At 38.2% G+C, this 27,511-nt stretch overlaps 1 pseudogene; it reads right to left on the bottom strand.

Annotated features, from left to right (window-relative positions):
• LOC125919762 (uncharacterized) overlaps positions 1-27,197 on the bottom strand; it is an 81,034-nt pseudogene extending 53,837 nt beyond the window's left edge.
• Between the last annotated feature and the right edge of the window lie 314 nt (positions 27,198-27,511).

Raw genomic sequence — 27,511 nt, 5'->3', positions numbered from 1 at the left:
ACTCCATACCCCCAGATTCCCAACTCCATCTTGCATAATGCTCATGTCATTTGTTTCCCATTTTTCAGGGGAAAATGCTGTTCATTGGTTAATGAACAATGACTTGGAACTCATTGTTTAATATATTTTTCTAGGTTTTTGTTGTTGTTTTTGCTGTTGTTTCTGCCAGGAAACAATTCCTGTTACTCCATCTTGACAGAAGCAGGAGTCCCAAGTCAAAGTTTGTTGGTTATGCTTGCTGATTTAAGACTTTTCTGCAAAATTTTCTTGACTATTTCTAAGAGTCTCTGGGAGGCAACTTACATGTATATAAGTTAAATGTATTATTTGTACTGCAATTCCAGAAAAAAATCCCAGAGGAATTTTCATAGATGTCAACAATTTGATCTAAAATGTAGGTGGAGGGGCACCTGGGTGACTCAGTTGGTTAAGTGTCGGACTTCAGCTCAGGTCATGATCTTGCAGTCTGTGAGTTCAAGACTTGCATCGGTTTCTGTGCTGACAGCTCAGAACTTGGAGCTTGCTTTGGATTCTGTGTCTCTCTCTTTTTTTGCCCCTCCCTGCTGGTGCTGTGTGTGTGTGTCTCAAAAGTAAACATTAAAAATTTTTTTAATATATAAACAAATAATAATATAAAATAAAGTAAAATGTAAGTGGATTGGGGCGCCTGGATGGCTCAGTTGGTTAAGCATGCGACTTTTAATTTTGGCTCTGGCCATGATCTCATAGCTGTGGGATCGAGCCCCACATCAAGCTCCACACTGAACGTGGAGCCTGTTTAAAATTCTCTCTCTTTCCCTCTACCTCTCATGCTCTCTCTCTCTCAGAAAAAAAAAATGTATGTGGGAAAAAGGAAAGAGAAGCACCAAAACAATTTTGAAACAGCAGAACAAAGTTGGAGGCCACATACTAGCTTACCTTAAATTTCACTATAAACCAACAAAACAATGAGATATTGGTTCAAGGATAGATGAATGGAATAAGACATAAAGCCCAGAAATAGACTCATACAAATATAGTCTGTTTATTTTTGACAAAGGGACAAGGAAATCCAATGGTGGAAAGAATCATCTTTTAACAAATGTTGCTGGAAAAGTTAGAGATACATAAATAAAAAAAAAAAAAAAACATTGTTCTATACCTCACATCTTTATAGAAATTAATTCAAAGTAGGTTATAGATTGAAATATATCTAAAACAATAAAACTTTTATGAGAAAACACAGGAGAAAATATTATGACGTAGATTAGGTGAAGAATTCTTAGATATGACACTAAAAGCACATTTCATACAAGAAAAAATTGACCATTGCATCTCACTAAAATGAGGAATTTATACTCTGTGAAAGTCACTATTAAAAGAGTGAAAAGGGGCACCTGGGTGGCTCTGTCAGTTAAGCATCTGACTCTTGATTTCACCTCAGGTCAGGATCTCATGGTCTCTGTGCTATCAGGGTGGAACCTGCTTGGGATTCTCTCTCTCCCTCTCTCTGAACCCCTTGCTCACTCTTGCACGTGTGCTTGCTCTCTCTCTCTCAAAAATAAATAAATAAAACAAAAGAGTGAAAAGACAAGCCACAGACTAAGAGAAAATATTTGCAAACCAGACATCTGAAAAAGCAGCACTACACCCAGAATATATTTAAAAAAAAAAGTTTTGAAATTCAACCATAAGGAAACAAACATCGTATAGAAAACACGGGCAAAATATTTCAAAACCTACTCCTCCAAATAAGATATATAGATTGCAAATAGGCATGTGAAATGATGATCATCATGGTTAGTCATTAGGGAAATGCAAATTAAAAGCACCATGTGATATCACTATTCACCTATTAGAATGACTTAAAAAAACAGACAAATCTTAACAGTGCCAATCCTGGTAAGGCTCCAGAACAAATGGGGCTTTCATACATTGCTGAGGAAAATGCAAAATGGTACAGGCACTTGGAAAAACAGTTGTCCGTTTTTTATAAGGTTAAGTATACATTTATCATTTGACCTACCAGTCGTATTTCTAGGGGGTGGGATTTAAATGAAAATTTATTTTCATAAATAGGCCTGTATGCAGAGGTTTATAGAAGCTTTATTTATAACCACCAAACACTAGAACCAATCTAAATGTCCTTCAATGAAGGATTGGATGAACAATCAGTGATAATCTGTATAATGGAATACTAATCAGCAAGAAAAAATGAATTATTGATATATATAACAGGATGGATAAATCTCAAATGCATTATGCCAAATTAAATTAACTGGACAAGGAAAGGTCACAAACGAATGATTCCATGAATATGATATGATAGCAAAGCAAAAGCTTAGGAATATTGAAGAGATCAGAGGTTGCTCATGGTTAGGACTTAGAGGAGAGAGAAAATGCAAAGGGCAAGCATGAGAGTATTTTGGAGGAGGATGAAACGGTTCTATTTCTATTGTGGTGGTGGTTTGTGACTCTTTGCATTTGTCCAAACTCATGAAACTATAAACCAAAAAAAGTGAATGCTACTGTATGCAAATTTAAAAATAAAACTTAAAAACCTATATACTGAACATTGAGACACCCACCACTTTTCCATGACTCAACTCCAAGAACGCAGGCAACAAGGCTTTTTCCCCAAGGCTGGCGACTAGATAATTCTCTTCTCTTGAGATATAAAAAGACTGAGTGGAGGATGAGGGAAAGATTTGCATATACTGACATTTTATACTACTCACTGAAACAGCTGGGCCTCTGCTATGGAGCTCTCAGGAAGCCCTGGTAGAGATGTCCTCCTGTCTGCACACACACATTTTCCAAACAGCTTCTTAATATCAAGAGACCTCCAAGAAGCCATAGCATTTGGGGGAAATGAAACAATGTAGAAAATTGAAATAGGATTTTTTGACCTGCATTTAATATCCACAAATAGGTAAAAGAAGCTATTGACTTGATAAAAATTATAATAATAATAAAAGACACAATCAGAGAAAAGTACAGAATTCTTGGACATTCAAAGCAGGGTCAATAGAATAAAAAATACCAAAAGGGCTAGAAGATAAATTGAGGAGTACCTCCCAGAAGACAGAAGCTAAGATGAAGAGATATAAACCATGAAAGAGAATTTGGGAAAATGGCATGATGAATTCAAAATTCCACATCTAAATAAGAGGTAATACAGAAAAGAAGAACAACCACAACAAAAACAAACAAACAAACGACAGAGAAGAGATTAGGTCAATAAAAAATTCAAGATGATTTCCTAGAATTGAAATGACCAGCCCAGCAAAGTAACAGAGGACCTACGCAAAGCAAGTCATTACAAATTTTTAAAACTCCAGAAATTTCCTTAAAAGTTCCAGGCAACTTCCAGGGAAAAAGGCTAAGTTACCTTCAAAGGTAAACAATCATAATGACGTTAGACTTCTTATTAGAGACATTAGAAGCTAGAAGACAATGGAGCAATCTTCAGAATTATGAGAAAAAAAAATTAGGATCCATATCCGGCCAACCTATCAAAAGTACAGAGGTAATATAAACACATTTTTAGACATCTGAGGCCTTAGAAATATTACTTTCCAATTCCCATGCGCTAGATCTCAGGAAAGTAAAGGATGATGCTACACAGCAAAATCAGAGAGTAAATAAGAAAAACAAAGAGAGCAAATCTAAGGTACAAGAGTTCTAATACAAAGTGGAGAAAAGGGGAGTCCCAGGACGCCATCTCTGCAATAAGCCACATCATACCACCCAGATTAGAAGGGGAGTATAGACGGATTCAAGAACTATGTCTCTAGGAGGAAGCAAACTGGAATTGATAGATTACCTGCAATGTTTACCATGTAGGAAAGTATTTAAAATAGTACCACAGGTTTTATAGATCTTGTGAAGAGTTTGAAAAGAACTTGTGATAGGAACATTAAAAAAATAACCTAGCAAATAAAAATGAAGCTGTGTCAATTCCCAGGAAAATGGAAAGTTTCATAAAAAAGAAAATCTAGTCACAGAATGAGATTTTGTTCAGCAGTGAATAAAACTTTCATAGCCATCAAAATGCGCCATTGATTACTGATTTATTAAAAAGTATTATATAGGCATATTGGGACAATAGTGGAAGGAGGAAGTTTGGGGGGGGTGTCTCTAAGAGTTCCAAATACTCATCTTTCATACAAAGAAGTCAATAGACAATGTGTAAAACTGAAAAATCAAAATGAGAGTAGTATTTAGAGGCATATAGGTAATTATCAGAAGAAATAGCTGAACAGAATGAAGAGGGTGATTTTGAGAAAGCCAGCTCAGGTCCTGGGGCAAGAGACCATGCGTTTCAATTGAATGTGTTAATTTTTTAAAACTCCATGTGTGTTTTACTAAAAAAAAAATAGAATTAAACATTTTTAACAGCCATTGCCTATCTTGAGAACGTCAGAGTGGAAGTCTGCAGGATAATATTTTTGGAGAAAAGGGAAGCTGTTTTCTGTTTTTCAGATCTGCCTAGAGCTGGCCCTGTGAGTTTTCCTTCTGGGGAAGGAAAAGAAGCACCGCATGATTCTTAAGTTTCAGACCTGCTTCTTCTTACGGCATTTTTTTTTCTTTAAAGGAAGCAAAGGCATAAGAACTCCTACATTTTAAAGTTTTCTTTTTAACTCTATCTTCTTTTTTGTGGTCTTTCAAATAGATTTTTTTTTCTGCTGGCATAGTCACCCAGCACTTTAATGCCAGTAATATTTTGCTGCCCTAGACAGTTGATGACCAGCCTATATAATAAGATTGGTCCTGACATTATGAAATTGACATAACTAAATGTCACTACAGACAGGCAATGTGGGATCAGATTTTAGTAAAGTCATCCCTGAAGCTCTCCAAGAAAGAATTCAGCCCTCAGAAAAGGTCCCAGAATAACATCTTGAGGCTGAAGTCCTATGCCAACATCTATGGTGTTCTAAGAGCAAAGATCTTTGTACAAGTATTTGGTCAAGTGGTCAGTTTTTTGAGATCCACAGAGACTTCACAAAGACTGTGGGGTTGGCCTAAAATATCTTACGCTTTCAGGACAGTGACTGATGAAATAAAAACATGCCTCTGAAAGTCTCCAAGAAACTTGGAGGCAAATTAATTCTGACTCATGTGACATTTGTTGGCTCAAACATCTGTGAATTTCTATTATGTTAGACACCTAACATACACAGAGTGGATATAATTAGGATAGTTTTGCACAGGTAAGCCAGGTGAAGAAATTTTCCATCAACTTTTTTTGTAAACAATATGTAGGTGGGCTTTTTGAAAATTAGACTATCAACCTATGCTTTTAACATTCATTGTGGTTCTTCATATATTTTACTTTATTTCTTCCATCTTATTTTGTCCAGTTTTTTCCTGAAGTCACCTTTTTCTTTCTAGTCTTCTGACTTGATTTTCTCTTTACATTTAATTTTTTTTTCTCCCCTGTGACAATTTGGGAGATAGATATTTATTTCTAGTCTTCAAGTGGTTGTCCTTGAAATTTTAACATGCTAACATTTAAATTTTTTTTTAATTTTTTTTTAACGTTTTTTATTTTTGAGACAGAGAGAGACAGAGCATGAACAGGGGAGGGGCAGAGAGAGAGGCAGACACAGAATCTGAAACGGGCTCCAGGCTCTGAGCTGTCAGCACAGAGCCCGACGTGGGGCTCGAACTCACGGACCGTGAGATCATGACCTGAGCCGAAGTCGGACGCTTAACTGACCGAGCCACCCAGGTGCCCCAACATTTAAATTTTTTTAATGTGTATTTATTTTTGATAGAGAGAGACAGAGACAGAGACAGAGACAGAGACAGACAGACACAGACGCAGACACAGAGTGATAGCAGGGGAGGGGCAGAGAAAGAGGGAGACACAGAATCCCAAGCAGGCTCCAGGCTCTGAGCTGCCAGCTCAGAACCTGACGTGGGTCTCAAAACCATGAACTGTGAGATCATGACCCGAGCCCAAGCCAGACGCTTAACCTACTGAGCCACGCAGGTGCCCCAACATGCTTACATCCTAAAACTCAAACAGCAATCAATATCTTCACCTGCCTACTGAATAATATAACAGTTTAGGATGCTTTAGTCCAGGGTCCAATCTCAAAGCTTACATACCATTGTCTTCTGGCTTTTTAATTCTGTTGGGTTTTATGTGTTTTATTTTTATAACTATGCTTCTTTATTGTTCATATCTGGTTTGGCTATGAATGGCCTCACAGAATGGATTTGGGAGTACTGTCTTTTCTTCCCCTGGTATCTGGGAGAGTTAACAAAAGATTGGAATGATATGTTCTTTATAAGTTTGGTAGAGCTCATCTAAAAAAAACTTTCTGGTTCTGAGAAGGTTTTTAGCTCTTTCTGTAATTTCTTTAGTACTCACTGATAGTAAGTTATATTTTTCTAGGAACTTGTCCATTTCATCTGTTTTCAAAATTTATTGGAAAAATGGAGGCATCTGGGTGGCTCAGTCGGTTAAGCATCTAACTTTTGATTTTGGCTGAGGTCATGATCTCATGGTTCATGAATTCAAGCCCCGAATTGGGCTCTGTGCTGAGAGTGCAGAGCCTGCTTGGCATTCTGTCTCCTTCTCCCTTTGCCCCTCCCCCTCTCTCTCTCAAAATAAATAAACTTCAAAACAAAATTATTGTGAAAATGTTATTGTCACATTTTCTCTATCTTTGCTGTATGTCTGGTTGTGTCCCTTTTGCATTCAGAATATTATTTCTTTGGGTCTTCTCTCCTTTTCTTTAATAAGATTTCTCTGTTTTTCTTTTTCAGACAACCAGCATTTGGTTTTTGTGATGCTCTCTAGTATATCTTTGTTTTCTTTTTCACCGATTCCTGCTCTTATCTTTACTGCTATCATCTGTTACTGCATTTTCTAACTTTTGAAATTGGAAATTGTTTTAGTTTTCAACTCTTTCCTTTTCTAATATACGTTTTTTGGCTATAGATGTCCTTTGAAGCATCTCTTTGGTTGCATTGTCCACATTTCAGTATATGGTGTTTCCACATCATTTAGTTTTTAGTATTTTTTATTTTCCATTTTGATCCATCTTTGATCCATGAGTTATTGAGTTATTTAAAATTTCCAAACACACTGACATTTTTTAATTCTTTTGTTGTTGTTTTTAACTGTTTACTTATTTAAGTGCGGTCAGAGAATGTGGTCTATATGATAACTGTTTCTCAAAATTCATGGAGATTTGTTTTATGCCCTAGTATGTGACCAACTTCTAAATGTCCATGTTGTTAGAGAATATCCATACTCTTTAACTGAATTTCACATCATCCATTGAATCAATCTTCCTAATTGTGGTGTTCAAGTTTTATTGTTTTGCTGTTATTCTTGATCTATAAATAATGAGAGAGGTATGTTGAAATTTCCCACCCTGCAGTTGTAAATGTCAATTTATTCTTATAGTTCTGTTAATTTTTCCTTCACAGTTTTAGTCTTGTGTTAGTATTGTATTAGGTGTACGTAGAGGGCTTTTGTAACTTCCTGGTGGATATATTTACTCATCTCTAAATAATACACAGACGTTTATTTTATTTCCAACCACTACCAACCCATCCCACAGCTTAAATTCAATTTTTGTCCAGTCTTTTAGCTCTATGTGTTTATTGTGAACCCCTTAAATTAAGCATTCCTGTTTTATGTTCTTAATACTAAGTAGATTTAGTGATATATTTATGATTTTATTCGTGTGCTATCTTTCCTATAGCTCAGATGCTCTTCTAGAGATTTCTTCCTTGCATTTGAAAAACACCCTTGGCAAATTCCATAAGTGAAAATTTGTTAGGGGTAATCCCTCCCAGTTTTATTATACAGAAAAAAATTCCCTCTTGTTTGTGAAAGATAATTTTTTAAGAAACACAATTCTTGTCTTACAGTTTTTTTCCATCAGTACTTTGAAATTTTAATATTCTACTGTCTGTAGTCCCTATTGCTGCTCTTGAGGACTCAGACTTCCATCTGATTATTATTCCTTCTTGGGTAAATTGCCTTTTTTCCCTCTGGCAACTCTTAACTGCTTCTCTTTATTTTCTGTGTTCGGCAGCTTCACTAAGATGAATCTAGGTGTGAATTTCTTTCTATTTATCTAGTAGAGATGTGCTGGTCTTCTGAGTTAGAGATGTGTTTTGCAACAATCCTGGGAAACTATCAGACATTTTGACCTCCCTTTCATATTTTCCACCATTTTAATAATATATATTCTTCATAGTTCTTTCTTCAGCTGTGTGTATTTGGTGATTTAGCCATTCCATTAAGTGCCTCATTTAAATCATTACTTTTCTCATTTCTAGAATTATAGTCTGGTTCTTTTCCTCATCTGACTGATCATTATATAACCTCTCTTTCCTTACTCCTTTTAAAAAGGTACTCTTTTCTTTCTTTAAATGCATTAAACCTAGGTGTTTTATTGCCTCTGATAGTTCTTCATGAGTGCAATTTTGTGTGTGTTATTTCTGCTTACTCATTCACATTGGCTTGGTTTTGCATGTGTGTGCATGGGCACATCCATGCTTGCGTGTGTGTGTGTGTGTGTGTGCGCGTGTGTGTGTAAGGGCTCATAGTTGTAGGAAGTCTCCTTTTGGGGAGTGAAAGTCCTAGGTGGAGGGTACGTTCCTTGGAGGAAGAATTTGACTTTATTTCTGAGGTCCTCTAACGTAATGTCTCATCAGGATCCCCTTTATATTGGGATTTTATATATTACACAAATAGTGTACGTTCAAAACTGAAACCCTTGTCTTGACTGGGGACCTTGAAATCTTGAGAGAGATTCTTTTTCATCCCCACTCAGAACTGAGGCTGAGACCATTTTGTTTGCTGTCTGAGCCTTCTAGACTTGTTTTCTTTTTGTTTTTCTAAGGTAGTAACCATTCCTAAAATTCCCTTTGGGAAAGTGCTAAGCACAAGACTTTCTAGATGTTCTCAGGGATTGTAACAGTTTCAGCAATTCCTGTTCTCCTAGGACTGGCTTTCTTGCTTTGTCTCTGACCATGGTGATTTTCTTGACTTTCCATTGATGTGATGTTTTAAAAAATAAAAAAATCTCCTGGTATTTTTAAGGGATTTGTTGTTGCAAGATTTTAACATACCTAGACTACCCTATTACTGTAATAACAATAACTTGGGGTCATTACATGAGGTTCAGAGAATCTTACAAGGTCCTTGTAGACTACTGCTCCTAACTCTCATTTTTAATATCTGGGAACTTCAGGAAAAGCTCCCAAGTCTTCAAGAAAATGTATTTTAAGCATCCTTTTCCCTCAGATTCTAGAAGTTATGGAAAATTCCTTTCTGTTCCCATGGTCTTATTCTCAGTAACCCCTAGTGTAGCTCTGACCTTGCCTTCCTTTGCCCACTTTGGCTCTAATGGGGTATCTTTCCTCTCATTCTCCCATCACTTCTTTAATTTGTCTACTTTTCCAGTTCCCATAAGCCCAACCAAAGTTCTTTTCACCAAAAAAGTGGTTTCCACGGTGAAGACAGATCCCAGCCACAGCTCGTAGGTGACTCCAGGTATGTCACCAATAAGAAGAGGCTGGGTTTGATCTCTTGCCTGAGAAGTCTTCACCTCATGAAATTCCAAATAAATATTGAGATTTTCTTGTTTGTTTGTTTGTTTTGGGTTTGCTCTGTTTTAAGATCATAGAACAAACTGGATTCTGAGACACCTCTTATAAAAGCCAACTGTCACAGAGGGGGCAAAGGACCTTGAAAAGCCTACACAGGTCTTAGAAAGAATGAATCTGGATGTGGCAACTTAAAATGATATTATTTCTGCTTTGAGTCAGCATACTACCCATAAGCCCTTAAAAGCATGTTTATTGCTTAGCTGGGTAATGCTCTTAAAACGTTCCAATGTACGGCACCACACTATACCCAAAGGAATTGGATTAGCTGTGGCTAAACATGCTGAGAATTCTTCATCATTTGCAGAGGGAATTTTCCTCGAGTTACAGTGCTGTGAATAGAGCCAACTTGTTCTCACTGGCTTCCTCATTTTAAGTGAGATAATGTGTTTCTGAGCAATAAAATAAAACAAGGAACCTGTATAAGGCATGAATACTTAGAAAAATAGGAGAAGGGTAAGACCAGAGTGCCTGAAAGTAGAGAAGAAAAATCTAAATTATTCAATCAATGTTATATCTTTCATTTCCTGGATTTGGACAGCTTCACTGGAACTTCACTGGCACATTCTGTGCCCTAGATCAGAATTTGTTAAACTGTAGCCAAAAAGGTATAGTCACTGAAATATCCACCTGATAAATTATTCTCACTTACAAGTATAGTAGTCATATATCTTAGATTTTTCTGAGACAATTCCAGTATAAATTTATTTTATTCTTTTCTACAAAGGCCGTGCATTCAATGTTTATCCAAGTGTGGTTTCATATCATTCAATTTAGAGATTAGAAAACATCCATTGCCGGACCACGTGTTCTGATTTTAAATTTATAAAATAAGGTCACCGGGAATCCTCAAAAAATGCTGTAGTGGTATTCTGCTATGTTTCTAATATTTAAGAATTTAAGTTAATTTACCTTAGATTCACAAAATCATTGGAATGTAAAAGCACTTGTAAGGTAAGGTAATTTATCCTTCTTTTGCAAGTAGGCAGTCACACCTCAACCATCCGAGGCTAATGAGAATGTATCCTGTTTCTAAAGATGGTCAGACACCCTCCCTCTCTTAATGCATAGGCCGTTTCTGGATGAGAGAAAAAGTAAAATTCTAGACTTGTTCATCCCTGTAGTGAAGGCTGTTTGCCCCATATCTAACTGGTGATAGGGTCTAAATTTTGGTTTTGTCCTAAAATATTTCCAAAGTCAGCAAAAACGACTATATATCATACTAGCAAATCTGTCACAACAGATAAAGATCATGCTCACATCCTTCTGCTGTAATTTCTTTCACTTCTCACTGGTCCCTTCACTGCTATATAGCCCATGGGCCCTCTTGAATCTCCGTACCCAGTAAACAATGCTCCCTGACAAATGGTGAACACTTCCTCTGTCTCCCTCCTTAACTGAAATCTGTCGCTGTTCTAATGTTCACTGCTTCCCAGCAGCCCTAGCCACTGGAGCCCTCTCATCTTCCAACAGTGTTGCTCCAGGATCAGGAGATAGGATTTTTGAGTTGACGTGATTTGTCTGCCTTCGCATAAACTTGTCCTCCTTTATGGCTCCTTCCTGTATGCCACCTTACAATGCCACCTCCTTCTCCCTCCTCTGCATGTTTATTTCTGAGATTTTGATAACTTCTCTCACTTATTATTGACTTCTGGCTCACATCATTACTCCCTATCCCAAGTCCTGATATATTGGTCATTGTTAGTATAGATACCTCTCAACATCTCAATTCCAATGACCTTCGCTAATCTCCAGTCATATATCACCATGGCCACACCATGGATCTTGTGGTCATCTATAAACATGCCTCTGAAGTCTTCAACTCTGATCTTCTACTCTTTGATCTAACTTACTCTTCTAGGGGCACCTGGGTGGCTCAGTTGGTTAACTTTCCACTTTGGCTCAGGCATGATCTCACAGTTCATGAGCTTGAGCCCTGTTTTGGGCCCTGTGCTGACAGCTCAGAGCCTGGAGCCTGCTTCAGATTCTGTGTCTCCCTTGCTCTCTGACCCTCCCCTGCTTGTACGATCTGTGTGTGTGTGTGTGTGTGTGTCAAAAATAAACATTAAAAAAAATTTTAACTTACTCTTCTAGGTCTTCAGGACCTCAAATTATTATCTGAAGCACTCAATTTCCTTGCACCCCAGGCCTTTTGCAGCAATTGCTTGTGGTTATGACCCTCGATTCCCATTACAATACTTTCTCCAGTTTCATACCCAGATGAATAAACCCTTCTGGAACCGCAGACTGGAGCCATTCAAAGCCAATCTTCAACTTCAGCTGTGCCTTCAGTCCCACCACCAGGAAATCCCGTCATTTATCATTAGTCGGTCCCCAAATGATATTTCAGACCAACCCTACCCTCCTCTTCACAACTTCCAAGGACTCATCTTTCCTTCCCTCAATTTCAGTAGACAAACTGGTCTCTTGCTACTTGGCAGAAAAGTGAATCTGATGTGACTTTCCTTAAATTTTTCTTCCCTTCCCATTGGCTTTATAAACTGTAGCTTCTCTCACACACATCCTAGCCTCATTTCCTCTCATCCCAGGCAGTGAGCTGCTACAGTCTATAGCCAGCCTCTCTCCCTGTGCCCTTGAGTTTATTTTCCTATGCCGATGTCAGGGCCCTAAGCCATCAGCCATTCAGTTCTTCTTTGTTACCTACAGGACAAAGGCCACACTTCCTAGAATGGCTTAGGCCCCCCTCATCTCCTTTCACTGTCATCCATTCCTTTATGCCCCAGAACTGCTCTGACCAACGTGGTGTCCGTGAGCCACAGGTAGTTATGTAAGTGTAAATGAATTAAAATTAATTTAATTAGAAGTCAGTAACTCAGTTATACCCGTCATTTTTCAAGTGCCCCCTGGCCACTTGGGGCAAGTGCTGACTGTACTGGACAGCACAGACGTTAAACATTTCCATCTTGGAAGAAAGTTCTCTTGGATGCCACTGCTCACTTTTATGGAGAATTCTGCACTTTTTTTGAAAGGACCAAGTTTCTCCTATCTCTGGACCTTTGTATACCAAAAAAAAAAAAAAAAAAAAAGCAACAACCATTTCTATGTCACAGCACTCACTCTGGCATCCTACACATATAGGTATGTGGACATCTACCTCCAGAAGCCACTTTTGGTGCTGTTGGAAACAAGCCCAGAAATTTTTAAGACAAGTCTTTCTGTGGAGATTATTGTACCTTTAAGGCACTCTTGTGTTTTCTCTCTTCTCTAGGAAGATGTACTAACGGGGAGATGAGCCCTTCAAGAAGGGCTTTTAGATCCCATTGTGCCAGTCTTTCCAAATCTCCACATAATCACAAATTAAACTGTCACTGTAGATAAAGCGATCATCTTACCTTCAAGCTTATTAGAGCTTCTCCTTAGAAAATCGTTTTCAATGTTTTTAAAAGAGAACCCACAATAAACTACCTAATTATCTTTGTTGAGACTTTGTTTTTTGCACAACCAAACGATTAAATTGTCATGCCGCCGAAAGAACACTTGGACATCCGACCGCAGCACTATTTTAGGAAAATCTCAAGGGAAGCCGCAGTGAGAAGGAGGAAACAAGTGAATTTTTTTTTTCAATTCTACTTATCCCCCTAAGTCAGGTCTTTGCTGTCGGACTTGATTATTTCATTTAAAGTGGATTCCTAAATTCGTCAATATATGAAGTCCAAGAGCAGCAACATTTAAACATAAGTATGAAGCCAATTCCTAAATCAAATGTCAAGTTTGTGGTAATTACTTATCACTTTGAACATGCTTCATAAATACCAAACTGGAGTGAGAAGTGGGAAACTGGCCATGCCATTAGCCAGCTGTGCCATTATCTGGCTGTGACACTGGGCAATTAGCTTCAGCTCTTGGGCCTTAGTATCATGTATGAAGTAAGAGAATCAGAGAGGATTCCCTCTACGTTTCCTTTCTACTCTAAAAACAATGGTATTGCTGGGTTGTAGGTGAGGGTAGGGCATTCTTGAATATAATTAATAATTTCTCAAACTTTTGCAAGGAACAAGTGTAAATCCAGCTTCTAGCTCTTCTCCGTACATGATGGACAAGAAATTCTGGAGTCTCCATCACCTAAAACTAGACAAATAAATAGGGGTGCAATGCATCTACAAGAGCAGTTTGTGGAGGTGGGAAGTAGAAGGGTGTAGGAGGAAGAGATTTCAAGAGAAGAGAATTCACAGGCTACCGTGACCTGATTAATACCAGCGGGCACTGCGTCTGTCTTCAAATAAGATGAACTGGGGGGGCACCTGGGTGGCTCAGTTGGCTAAGCGTCTAAACTCGGCTCAGGTCCTGATCTTGTGGTCCCTGAGTTTGAGCCCTATGTCCGGCTCTGTGCTGACAGCTCAGAGCCTGGAGCCTGCTTTGGGTTCTGGGTCTCAATCTCTCTCTCTCTGCCCTTCAAAAATAAATCAACATTTAAAAAATTTTAAAAAGTAAGATTCATTGGCCTTCAGCAGCACACAGCACTTCTCTCGTTCACCTTGGTTTACTGTTTGTATAGAACCACGTTTCTACCATGAAGTACTCTGTTAAAAACATTACAGAGAGACACCTGGGTGGCTCAGTCAGTTAAGCATCCAACTCTCGATTTCAACTCACGTCATGATCTCACGGTTCATGAGTTTGAGCCCCACATCGGGCTCTACACTGACAGTGTGGAGACTGCTTGGGATTCTTTCTCTCTCTCTCTCTCTCTCAGCCCCTCCCCTGCTCTCTCTCTCTCTCTCCCTCTCTCTCTCTCTCTTTCTCAAAATAAGTTCACTTAAAAAATATCACAGATATATAAATGTTATTTGTAAATATAATTTCAAAAGCATTTAGTGGTTTCCATTGTCTTTGCAAAGACTGTAAGCCCCACACGCAGAAGCTTGTAGAGCTTCACAGGTTTCATCTTGAATGTTTGAGGCGACAAGGTTAGACATGAAATGCTGCTTTGGTTTACTATTTTTCTGCATTACAGTGATAAATGAATGGGGAAAAGGACACACACCAAGGTGGAAGAAAGAGTGTATTTTTCTTCTGCAACATAAAACTTTTAATTATTTTAAATGTGTGACTTAGTCAGCTTGGAACCAGTCCACCTCAAAGTAAAATAAAAAGCAATGAAAATTGATGACAGAATGGTTCAGTGACTAAAAATCTTAAAGTTATTACAAATAGAGTATAAAAACCCCTCTAATCCACACAGTTGCAATTTCTGGGGTCAGTGGGAAGGGTATGTGTCTGTGTTGGGGGGGTTTGGTTAAAATATCATTATGCAGCTTACTTTTATTTTCTTTAGAGACAAAAATAAAGGCTATTTTTAATGTACCTTACAGATACATAAATTCCTTAGAAAGCATTTTATGTCATACATTTATCTAAGGAACAATTGTACACAAACTGCATTTACCAACACTACGTGTTCCAGTCCCCTCCCCTCCAAAGAAAAACAGAGAAGCCTGCTTCGCTCTGAAATGATTCTGAATTAGCATTCAAGAGCAAGTCTAGCTTTCCAAACTAATTGGTGAGTCCATAAGTTTAGATGGCCTCTCTATTTTGCAAACTTTTTTTTCTAATTTTTTTTAACTTTTTTTAATTTTTTTTTATTTTTGAGACAGAGAGAGACAGAGCATGAATGGGGGAGGGGCAGAGAGAGAGGGAGACACAGAATCAGAAGCAGGCTCCAGGCTCTGAGCCATCAGCCCAGAGCCCGACGCGGGGCTCGAACTCACGGACCGCGAGATCATGACCTGAGCTGAAGTCGGATGCCCAACCGACTGAGCCACCCAGGCGCCCCATTTTGCAAACTTTTGTAAAGAGTCCAAGATCCAAGGACCAATTGGTGAAATTTCTACCTCTATCATCACCATAAGTGCTTGGATATAAAAAAAAAAAAAAAAAAAAAAAAAAGCACAACGTATAAACTACTAGATATTCATTCATCCTGCATTGATTAAAGAAATTATGATACAGACCCAACGTGAAATACTGCACCACTCACTGTTGAAATGAATAAGATGAAAAAGAGGATCTGTCAAGGATAAATAAATAAAGATATTATAAAATTTGTTAAAATGCATCCTAATACTCCTTTTAGTAAAAAGACTAGGAAAATGTTATGGTATAGTGTCTATACATGCGCGCGCGCGCGCGCGTGCGTGCGTGCGTGTGTGAAATACAAAGCTGATACCAATGGTTATCACTGGGAGAGGGGAATGAGAATAAAAGAGACTATCTCACTTCCTATATATTTTTGTATGATATCATTGTTAAATGACCATGTCTTGGGGTGCCTGGGTGGCTCGGTCAGTTGAGCATCCAACTCTTGCTTTCCCCTCAGATCAAGATCTCACGGCTCATGAGTTCAAGCCTGACATTTGGTTCTGCACTGACAGTGCTGAGCCTGCTTGGGATTCAATCTCTCTCCCTCTTTCTCTGCCCTTCCCCCACTTGTACTCTGTCTGTCTCCCTCTCTCTCAAAATAAATAAATAAACTTAAAAAAAATAAAAAGTAAATGACCATGTATTACTTTTATAATCGGAATAAATACTAAAAATATTTAAAAATAAATAAATATTAAAAGTACTAAAGAAATTTTTTTTTTAATTTTTTTTTTAACGTTTATTTATTTTTGAGACAGAGAGAGACAGAGCATGAACGGGGGAGGGGCAGAGAGAGACGGAGACACAGAATCGGAAGCAGGCTCCAGGCTCTGAGCCATCAGCCCAGAGCCTGATGTGGGGCCCGAACCCGCAGACCGTGAGATCGTGACCTGAGCTGAAGTCGGACGCTCAACCGACTGAGCCACCCAGGCGCCCCAGAAAATTTTTGAGAGAAACATGGCAGCCTGAGGCTTTCCATCTCATTCCTTCCCTCTCTTTCTAGTCCATGGGGGAGAGGCAGCTATCTAGAAGGATAAATGCTAGGGCTCTGATGTAAACCAGAGCACGATGCCAGCATCTATGCAAGGCCTGGGACTTCTCAAGGAGATTGGCCTGCAAAAGCAGAGAGGGACCTGATGGTTTTGTCTCGCCATCACCAGCCCGCCTCTGCCTCTTGCCCTGTAGTCTGTCACGGGAGTAAGGGGTGCTGCCCTTTTCTCCCACAAGTTCATTAACATGGGATAGGACAAACCCAAGGCGAGGCAAAGTCAAGTCCTGAACTCTAATCTCCAGTTGGAACTCCGGGGGGAAGTTTCAAATGAAAGGGTAATTTAAGACGTTTTAATTTATCAAACTAAATATGATGAGGGTGTACCGTGTCGTCGCAAGATACGGATGTAAAGCAGAAAGAGCTATAGCAGTTATTACTCATTATGGAGAGGGTTTCTGTCCAAGTTGAACTTGGAATGCCAAGGATAGTAGGTGAACAGAAGTGAAGGTCCTTGCCTGCATCTTTTTTTGTCCCTAAGACAACAATAACAAAATCAAAAGCAGACCATTTATACCTTTCTCATCCTACTGCCTAGATCTGAAAGGAGGGACTGGGGCAGCCAGGGAGTTCAGAAAAGGAAGCTTTAGGAGCTGGGGAAGTACTATTTACTCACCATAGAGAGGTATTTAAATATTCTTACATCTGGGGTAGCCATATCTCTGTGTACCAACTGACTGACTTTGATCTGTGAGGGGGCCCTGCACCCCATGGAGCTCATGAAATTTTTCTCATGACTTACTTGGGTCTATCTAGCCTCGTATATATAACCCAGAAAATAATCTAATTCTGGATATGGATTTGCCTTCTCTGTCCAAGCACTTTTGTCACAAATCATCATCCATGATCTCTACTGGATGTCATTTTTGTTGCCATAGTATTTCACATGACATTCCTTCTGACCGAGGAATTCATTTTATTTATTTTTTAAATGAGACAATGGACTTATTTTTACAAGATTTGTGGATCTTAATTCTATATCCCAATACCCTATACAATGGTGAGATGGTCCGTTGAAAACTCATTTATGTATCAGTTGAAAGATACCTCTCTGTGATATTGAGGACAGTCTTATGGTATTGATTCCCCTGTCAACAAAATGTGAGGGTCTGGGAATCAAGAGGGCAAATGAAGTGTGAGCGGTTCCTCTTGCTGTTATCATACTCACTTACACAATATTTACTTCTCTTTGCCATGATTTTGAACCTGCCAGCTTAGATTCCTTATTTCTCAGTAGATGGCTGCTTCCACCTATGACACAACAATGATTTCACTGAACTAAAAGATGAGTTAGCCAGCTGGCCACCTTTGGGGTCTTTTGCTACTGAACAAAGAACAAAGACAAAGAAAGGATTTGCTGTTCTGGCTTGTGTGATGGGCCTTGATTATCAAGCAGCAATAGAGTTACTGGTACATATCAAGGGCAGGAAGGAGTATTTATAACCCAGAGAATCCCGTTGGGTGTCTCCTAATACTTCATATCCAAGACTAAAGATTAATGGAAGCCCACGGCAACACAATACAGACAAAATGAAGAAAAGCTCAGGCATTTATGGAAGGAAGGTGTGGGTCACCTCACTAGATATAAAACACTTAACTGGTGGTGACTGAGAGCAAATTGACCCATAAAATTGGTAGTGGACGAAGAAGTTGTAAATACCAACAACGTTTTTCTGACCTGTTGCAGGACAGATTATCATAGCTGTACATATTTTTCTTGCTTGCTTTATTATGTATATATTTGTGTGTATTAACCAATCTTCTCTTTTCTCTTTTCTTTTTTTTTTTTTTTTTTTTTTTTTTTTGAGAGAGAGAGCATGAGTGAGGGAAGGGCAGAGTGAGAGGGAGAGAGAATCTTAAGCGGACCTCACGCCCAGTTCAGAGCTTGACACGGGCTTGATCTCACAGCCATGAGGTCATAACCTGAGCAGAAATCAAGAGTTGGATGCTTAACCGACTGAGCCACTCAGGCGCCCCTCCTTTTCACTTCTATTATCAATGAGGTGACGGTTAGCTGTCATTTAGTTTTGAGGTTATTGGATACCAAGATGGGCCTGTGACTGAACTGGAAAAGGACTGACCGTCTTCAGGGGTGGATAGAGCATTTAATGGGATTTGTGCCTTTTCTTTGGTAAGAGAGCGTTTTATTTATATGGAGCATAGTTGCATAATGATAGGTGGGAGTAAGTTGTTGCTATTGTGGCTGTCTGGAAGACTCCATGTGCATAAAAACTTGCTTATGGATATAGAGTAGGTAAAGATTTAGACTGTGATCGACTGGTTTGACTGTCTCAACTCCTAGTTCATCCTGCCTTCTTATTTGGGGATATTAGAAAGCTACCTACATTCCTCTGATTCTCTTGCTGCTAGGATTCTGGATGTAAATTTGGTTCTGGCACTTAGATGGATGTTCATGAGCTTTTTTAAAGGCAGAAGGAGTTACACGATCTTTCTGCATCAGTGTGGACAGACAAGGAAGCTCCAAAGAGTGAGGGGGTTTGCAGTGCACAAGCTTCATCATGCACGTCTAGTCACTGTGGATGGTGGTGATGACAGCAGTGACAGCAGCAGTCCCCCAAGGCTGGGATCGCATCGGCACTGGTCAAAATGGAAGTCAATGTTCCAGTGGAATATCCTGACGGCCACACCCCCAGCACTTATAATTATTTTATCAACAACTTATTTCTGCATTAAATCCTTTTATGTTTGGAAAACCTAAAGTGTTTGCTATTTCCTGAATTAAAGCAATTGATACATAACTCTAGAGATACACCTGTACATGTTCAAAATGACGCATGTAGGGGCGCCTGGGTGGCTGTCAGTTAAGTGTCTGACTTCGGCTCAGGTCATGATCTTGTGGTTCACGAGTTTGAGCCCCGCGTCGGGCTCTGTGCTGACAGCTCGGAGCCTGGAGCCTGCTTCCGATTCTGTGTCTCCCTCTCTCTCTGACCCTCCCCCCATTCATGCTATGTCTCTCTCTGTCTCAAAAATAAATAAATGTTAAAAATTTTTTTTAAATTAAAAAAAAAACACAATGAGGCATGTAAATGGATGCTGACTTCAACATTGTTTGCAATAGCTCCAAGACAATTATCTACATGTCTAATAGTAGGAAAGTGGGTGAAAAAATTGTGGTACGTTTACATTATGGGATGAAGCAGGTAAAAACAACAAAGTAAATCTATACGTACTAACATGAAAAAAGCTCCAAGCTGTGTCAATCAGTTTTTTTTTTAAAAGGAAGCTATGTAATAATTTGTGCCATATTAAACAATTTACTCTAAATATTGCACATTCAATACATGGTTTGGGTGTATATGGCATGCATCACCATATACTTGAAAGGATATAAACCCAAATTCATAACAGCAATAAGTTCTTTGGAAGGAACTGGCATTTGCCAATGGTTATAAAAGGAGAATTTAGTTTTATGTAATGAATTTTTATAATTAGAATACATTCCCTTATTGATGATTGGAAAGAAATAAAATTTTTGAAGAATAATAATTAATTATGGTTGTGAAAGACAAAGCAATTATAAACATTTTAATGGAAAAATGCATAATATTTTAAAATAATCTATAGCTGCTTAAAATTAAAGAGGCTATTAGAGAAGGAGCAACATATAACATGCTAACTTATCAGCTTTTGGAAGGAGGAGGGAAAGATAGAGTGACCAAAGTACATACACATCATTTTGTTCTTGGGAATGACAGGAATTTAATATCAAATATATTTTTAACATAAAGATAACCACTAATAGAAAAAAAAATAGACATATAAGTTTCAAATCACCAGAGAAAAGGACACACGTAGTAAAGAGATGATTTTACAGGAAAATGTAAAACACCAAAATTGACTCAAAAGCATAGCAAATTTAGATAGCATAATAACTAAGAAAAAAGGTTTTAAAAAGGTAGAAAATAATAGTAATAAGGAAAAGAGAAGAGAAAAGAAGAAAAAAAAAGAAAAGAAAAGGAAAGGAAAGGAAAGGAAAGGAAAGGAAAGGAAAGACAAGACAAGACAAGACAAGACAAGACAAGACAAGACAAGACAATAGACCTACATGTTTTATAAACAAGGTCTCTCTATTCCTTGAAGGTTGGTTTGATCATATTCTATGTTATCTGTGAAATTGTAGAATATGTTCCCCAGTTAATATTATGATGTTTACCTTGCTCTAAAGTTAAAAGGTGAACAAGAACATAACAGACACGAACAAATGAGCACTAATATTGTTTATAAATATAATTGTAAAATCTCATATAGAACATTATCACATTAAATCCCACATTATATTAATTCCAAAGTTGAATTTTTCCTAAGAATTTATCAGTAAGTCAGCTTTAGGAAATCTTCTCAGGCAACTCATTACTCAAATGGGTTAAGTGAGAACAATCATATGAATATCACCACAAAAACACTTGGTAGAATTCAGTATTCAATCCGTAGACGGAAAAACCTTAGCAAATTAGGGATAAGAAGATGTTCCCTTAGTGCAATAAGGAGTATCTATTATAAACAAGCAGTATCGCTTCTCGGCCTTTTGGCTAAGATCATAAACAAGCAGTAAATCACAGTTCAGAGGAAAACATTAGTAACACTCCCACTAAAGCCAAGATGAGGACAAAGATACCTGCCTTTAAGACCATATGCTGCCTTATTCTGGAATTACTAGCAATAAGATAGGTAAGGTAAAAATTCATACAATAAAGAGACAAAACCAAAATTGTTTGCAGTATATGATTTATTACTAAGAAATTACAAAAGAATCAATTGAAAATAGAAATAAAAGGTCAAAACTCAGCTGAGTGCCCAAGATAAAAAAATAAACATCTAAATCTCAACAGATTTCTTGTATGTCAGCATAAAAACAGGTGAAGGATGGAAGAAAGATCCCATTCACAAATCCACAATAGCAAAAACCATTATTAAACGCCTAAGAATGAAATAATCAAAGCCTATACAGAAGAAGCAATTATTTCCTCAATAATGTAAAAACAAACAAAAAAAATGAATTAATGGAGATACATTAGATGTTCTATATGGGAAGATTCAATCTTGAAAACATTCAATTCTCTTTCAATTTAGTCTATAAATTTATTTTCAGAACACAATTGTTTTCTATTTGAAAAATTATTTTTGAAGTAATCACATAGGTACAAAATGTTGAAGTACAATATAAAAACCTGCTTTTTTCCAAATTCCTTGAAGTAAATTGCTTTCCCTGTTTCCCTATCACCTAAAACTCTAGTGTGTGTTTCCTACAAACAAGGGTATTCTACATAATGGCAATACAACCATTCAAATAAGAAAATTATTACTGATATATTACTGCCATCTAATTATTAAACCCTATAATCAATTTTCATCAATTATCTCAATAATCTTTTACCACAAAAATATCCAGGGGCGCCTGGGTGGCGCAGTCGGTTAAGCGTCCGACTTCAGCCAGGTCACGATCTCGCGGTCCGTGAGTTCGAGCCCCGCGTCAGGCTCTGGGCTGATGGCTCGGAGCCTGGAGCCTGTTTCCGATTCTGTGTCTCCCTCTCTCTCTGCCCCTCCCCCGTTCATGCTCTGTCTCTCTCTGTCCCAAAAATAAATAAAAAATGTTGAAAAAAAAATTAAAAAAAAAAAAAAAATCCAGTGCAGAACTATGCATGGCATTTAGTTATCCCTCTTTAGTCTCCTTCAGTCTTAACAGCTCCTTAGTATTGCCTTGACTTTCATGACCTTGATTATTTAGAAGACTATAGGCCAGTTTTGTAGAATGTACCTCAACTTGGCCTTGCCTGATGTTTCTTTGTGATTGAATTCAAGTTAGGCATCCTTAGCAGGAATGAGTGCTAATTTGAAATGAGCCAAGATATATTTGGGGGTAAAAGACCAAAAAGGCTTACTTTGTCATATATTATAAAACCACAGAAATTCAAACAATCAGATTCTGACTCAGGAATAGACAAATTGATGGAAGAAAAATAAGGATTGAAGAAACAGATTGAAGAATATTGTAGTATTTATTGCCCGTATAGTTATAGTAAGTTAGATGAACCATGGTGATTTGGAGAAGAGCATTAATGAGCATTCTGTATTATGATTTACACAAAAATAGAAGTGTAAAAAAATAAAAAATCATAAAGTAATATCAATTTATAATATTATAATTCTGTGCTGGGGAATTACTTTGCTGGGTATATCAAAGGAAAAAAAAGATCAAAAACTTAGCCTATTTATAAATTAAAATGTCCTATATCATAACAAAACAAAGGTAGCTCCAATCCACTTCACATCACATGGAAATGAGGGCTTTGAATAGATTATCTTGAATATCTCTTCAAGCTCTGAAATGATGACTCTCCATATTTTATGCATATGATTATACGTAAATTGTGCCGTGTCTATGTTGCATCTTTCATATAATAGAAACTCCTTGAAGGAAAGATTTATATTTTACTTTTGTGTGCCTTCTCCACAGTTACACAAGCTGTGGTCATTGCTGTGAGCTGAATTGTGTCCCCAACAAAGGATTATGGTGAAGTCCCAACCCTGGGCACCTGTGACTGTGATCTTATTTGGAAATGGGGTCTTTGCAGATGCAGTCAAGCCAAGATGAGGTCATATTGAATTAGGGTGGGCCCTAAATCCAATGAGTGGAGTCCCTAAAAGAGAGAGAGAGATTTGCAGACACACTCCCAGGGAAGAAGTCGATCTAAAGACGGAGACAGAAATGGGAGTGATGAAGCTACCGAGTAAGGACTGCCAGGAGCCACCAGAAAGCTAGGAAAAAGCAACGAAGACGCTTTTCCCAAAGCCTTCCGAGACAGCACAGCCCTGGTGACATTTTTCGGTTCAGACTTCTAGCCTCTAGAACCATGAAATGATCACTTCTGTTGTTTTAAGCCCCACAGTTGGTGACACTTTGTTAAGGCAGCCCGGGGAAATTAATACAGTCATTTAAACGGGCGATTTTGTTTTTATAGGTAATCATACAGAGCACTGTAAATTAGAGCACTTATATTCACCCATTGGTGTTGGAGTGATGGAACACTCAATTGTGCTCCCTCTGCTGCACACATTCAAAAAAGATTGGCTCTCTTTCTTTTAATTAGAAATAAGATTCATCAGTCTTGCAGCCTCACTATTTTTCAATGGTTTCTTCATCTGTCAGAAAGCAGCTTCCTCAGCACCTACAAGATTTGGTCAATCTCCAACTCAGTCAAAGTCCAGCCCAGACTCATCCCAGAGGACTTCTGTTTTCCCCGGGCTCAATCACCTCCCTGAAACATGACCCTGAAGAAACTTTTTCACTTTGCCTGGTGGTAAATTCTACCTGTGTGATATATTGTAATGGCCAACGTTTGCTGCATTAACACACACCCGTGGAAGCCATAAGCTACTTTAGAGAAAACTGCCATATTTTTAGATGAAATCAGTAAAAACAGGAAAGAATTAGTATTTTATTGTGTTCGGGAGATTATATATTTATACGCTTTTTACAAGGCTGACATTCTGTCATTAGGTCTATCTTTTCTCTAATTCTCTGGGTGCTATTATTCTAGATGCACTCCTATCATATTATTCCTTCTTATTCCCTATTTTACTTGCCAGTAATGCTTCTAAGAATATATCATATTTTACTACAATTTTTCACAAAAGAGAGAATATTACTTTGCTCCACAATAGATTAACTCCCAGACAAATGGATTATCTGTTAATTTTATGTCATCCTTAACGGAACTAAAACTCTCACAATTGAATTTTACTAATTATACATTACTGTAAAGTAGCTACTTATAAAGGCATTTTAAATAAGAAATCTATTATAATTACTTAACCCTGGAAAGGAGGACAAGAGTAGTATCACGCAAATGCTGTAAAATGGCAGTCCATGATCTGAATGGAATATGCCAATGTGCTTTGTTAGGCATGCAGAGTGGTTTTAAAACCCCATATGAAATAGTTTCAACATTTAAAAATTAGGAGACCTTACCAAAATACATTCTTATTTCTGTCTTTTGGGAAAGAAAATCAGAAAAGAATATCTAGCCGTTCTGGACAGTCTTAGCAATAAACAGTGTTGGGGAAAACCAGACAATCAAAAGAATGAAACTGTGCCCCTCTCTTACCCCATACACACAAATCAACTCAAAATGGAATCAAGACTTGAATGTAAGACCTGAAACTATAAAACCTATAAAAGAAAACATAAGTGGTAAGCTGTTGGACATTGGTCTTAGCATCATTTTTTGGATTAGACACCAAGACAAAGGTAACTAAAAGTAAAAAAAAAACAGGCGGGACTACTTCAAGCTAAAAACCTTCTGTAACCTCTGGAATGGGAGGACATATTTGCAAACCACGTATCTGATAAAAGATTAATAAAAAAAACAGTTTAAAGAAAACAAAAACAAACAACCCAATGAAGAAATGGCAAAGCACCCGAATAGACATTCTTTCAAAGAAGACTTACAAAATATCAATAGACACATGAAAAGGTGCTTGACATCACTAATCAGGGAAATGCAAATCAAAGCCACAATGAGATATGATCACCTCATAGCAGTTAGAATGTCTATTATCAAGAAGACAAGAGATAATAAATGCTGGCAAGAGGTGGAGAAAGGGAACCCTCCTACGTGGTTGGTAGGAATGTAAACTGGTACAGCCATGATGGTAAACAATGTGGACATTCCTGAAAATACTAAAAACAGAACCACCATATGATCCAGCACTTCCATTCCTGAATATATATCCAAAGGAAATAAAATCATTATCTTGGGAAGCTATCTGCACTCTGATGTTCACTGCAACATTATTCACATAGCCCAAGTATGGAAACGACCCAAGTGTCCATTGACCTATGAATGGATAAAGAAAATGTGATACTGAAGGGCGCCTGGGTGGCTCAGTTGGTTAAGTGTCTGACTCTTGATTTCAGCTCAGATCATGATCTCATGGTTCATGAGTTCGAGCCCTGCATCTGGCTCTGTGCTGATGATGTGGAGCCTGCTTGGGATTCTATCCCCCCACCCCCTATCCCTCCCTTGCTTGTTCTCTATCTCTCTCAAAATAAATAAAAAGAAACGAAAAAAAAAGAAAGAAAGAAAGAAAAAATGTGATACTGAAATATATATGGAATATTACTCAGTTTTTAAAAAGAAAGAAATCCTGTCATTTGTGACAACATGGATAAAACTGGAGGGCAATTATACTAACTGAAATAAACCAGATATGGCATCACTTACGTGTGGAATCTAAAAAAGAAAAAAAAAATGTCAAACTCATATAAACCAAGTAGGAAAGTGGTTGACAGGGCCTGGGGAGTGAGAGAAATAGGGAGAGGATGGTAAATGGGAGCCCCCAAAATACCTCCTCTGAATCTTTTTGTGGGGATTTCTATTCATGTCTGTTGGACGTACACTTGGGAGTAGAGTTACTGGGAATCTTAAAGTAGGCATCTATTTCGTTTTAGTATATAATTCTGTCTTCCAAAGTGTTTGTACCAATTTAAACTCCCACCAGCAACGTATGAGAGTCCCAGTTGGTCCGTGTTGTTGCCAAACTGGGTGTTGTCAATCTTTTTAATTTTAGCCATTCCAGTGGGTGTGTGGCGGTATCTTGTTGTGGTTTTAATTTTAATTTTCTCATGACTAATGAGATTGAGTATCATCTCCCATGCTTACTGTCAGTTAGATATGCTCTTTTAGAAACTGCCTGTGAAAGTCTTTTGCCCATTTTTTTTAACAATAGCTTTATTGAGATATAAGTCACATACTATAAATTTCATGGTATTAAAGTACAAACGCATCAGGTATTAGTGTATTACAGGGTTGTACCATTATCAGCATCATCTAACTTCAGAACATTTTTATCACCCTAAAAAGAAACCATATTCCCATTAGTAGTCACTCTGCATCTGCCCCACCTCCGCCCCCAACCCCTGGCAACCAGTAATCTACTCTCAGTCTATATCCCTACTCTAGACATTTCATAATAATAATTAAAAAGAAGATCATTCATTGTGTAACATTTTTCACTTTTTTGTGTGTGCATGTGTGTGTGTGTGTGTGTGTTTACTGAACATGTCTTCAAAGCTCAACCATGTTGTAGCAAGCATCGTATTTCATGCCTTTTTAATGTTGAGCAATATTCCCTTATACGGTTATGTGTTTTTTTTTCAATGAAAGGGGAACTTTGCTGAAGCCCAAGGGCCTTGGGCCTCCTGCAGGCAATGGAAGAGTGAGTAGAGGGACCTTATTTGATCTTCTTGGAGCACAGGTATGGGTGGCGTGGCCGCACTTCTTCTGGCAGTTGACAGCACAGGGTGCAGGCGACCATAATGCCTGGGGCAGATCATCCTGTCGCAGTTGTGTTTCTGGGTCACCCGGCGGAGGGAAGGTTGGATGATGCTACACCACAGGCGAAGTACCAAGTGGACAGGTATTGTCGCCTGAGCGTGCAGCCATCCTCTGGCCATTTGCCCACAAAAATCAGATGCTGCTGATCAGGGGAGATGCCCTCCTTGCCTTGGAGTTTGGCTTCGACATTCTCAGTAGTATCTCTGGGCTCGACCTTGAGGATGATGGTCTTGCCTGTCGGGGGTCTTCACAAAGATCTGCATCTCCTCATCTGCTGAGCCGCCTTGTTGAAGAGAAAGAGCATGCCACGTTCTTCTTTGTTCATTACTTGAGGGACAGTTGTATTGTTTCCTGTCTGAGGCTGTTGTTGATAACGCTACTATAGACATTTGTATACAAGTTTTTAAAGAAACGTATGTTTTCAATTCTCTCAGATATATACCTGGAAGGAACATTGCTGGGTCGTATGGTAACTCTATGTTCACATTTTGAGGAACTGCCAAACTTCCAAAGCTACCGCACTATTTTCAAATACCACAAGCGATGAATGGAGTTTCCATTTTTCCCACACGCTCGTTAGTACTTGTTATTGCCTGTCTTT

This window comes from Panthera uncia, chromosome B4, assembly GCF_023721935.1.
Source record: "Panthera uncia isolate 11264 chromosome B4, Puncia_PCG_1.0, whole genome shotgun sequence".
Classification (NCBI taxonomy): Eukaryota; Metazoa; Chordata; class Mammalia; order Carnivora; family Felidae; genus Panthera; species Panthera uncia.
Note: the sequence above shows the minus strand (reverse complement) of the source record. Positions and strands in the feature narration are given on the sequence as shown.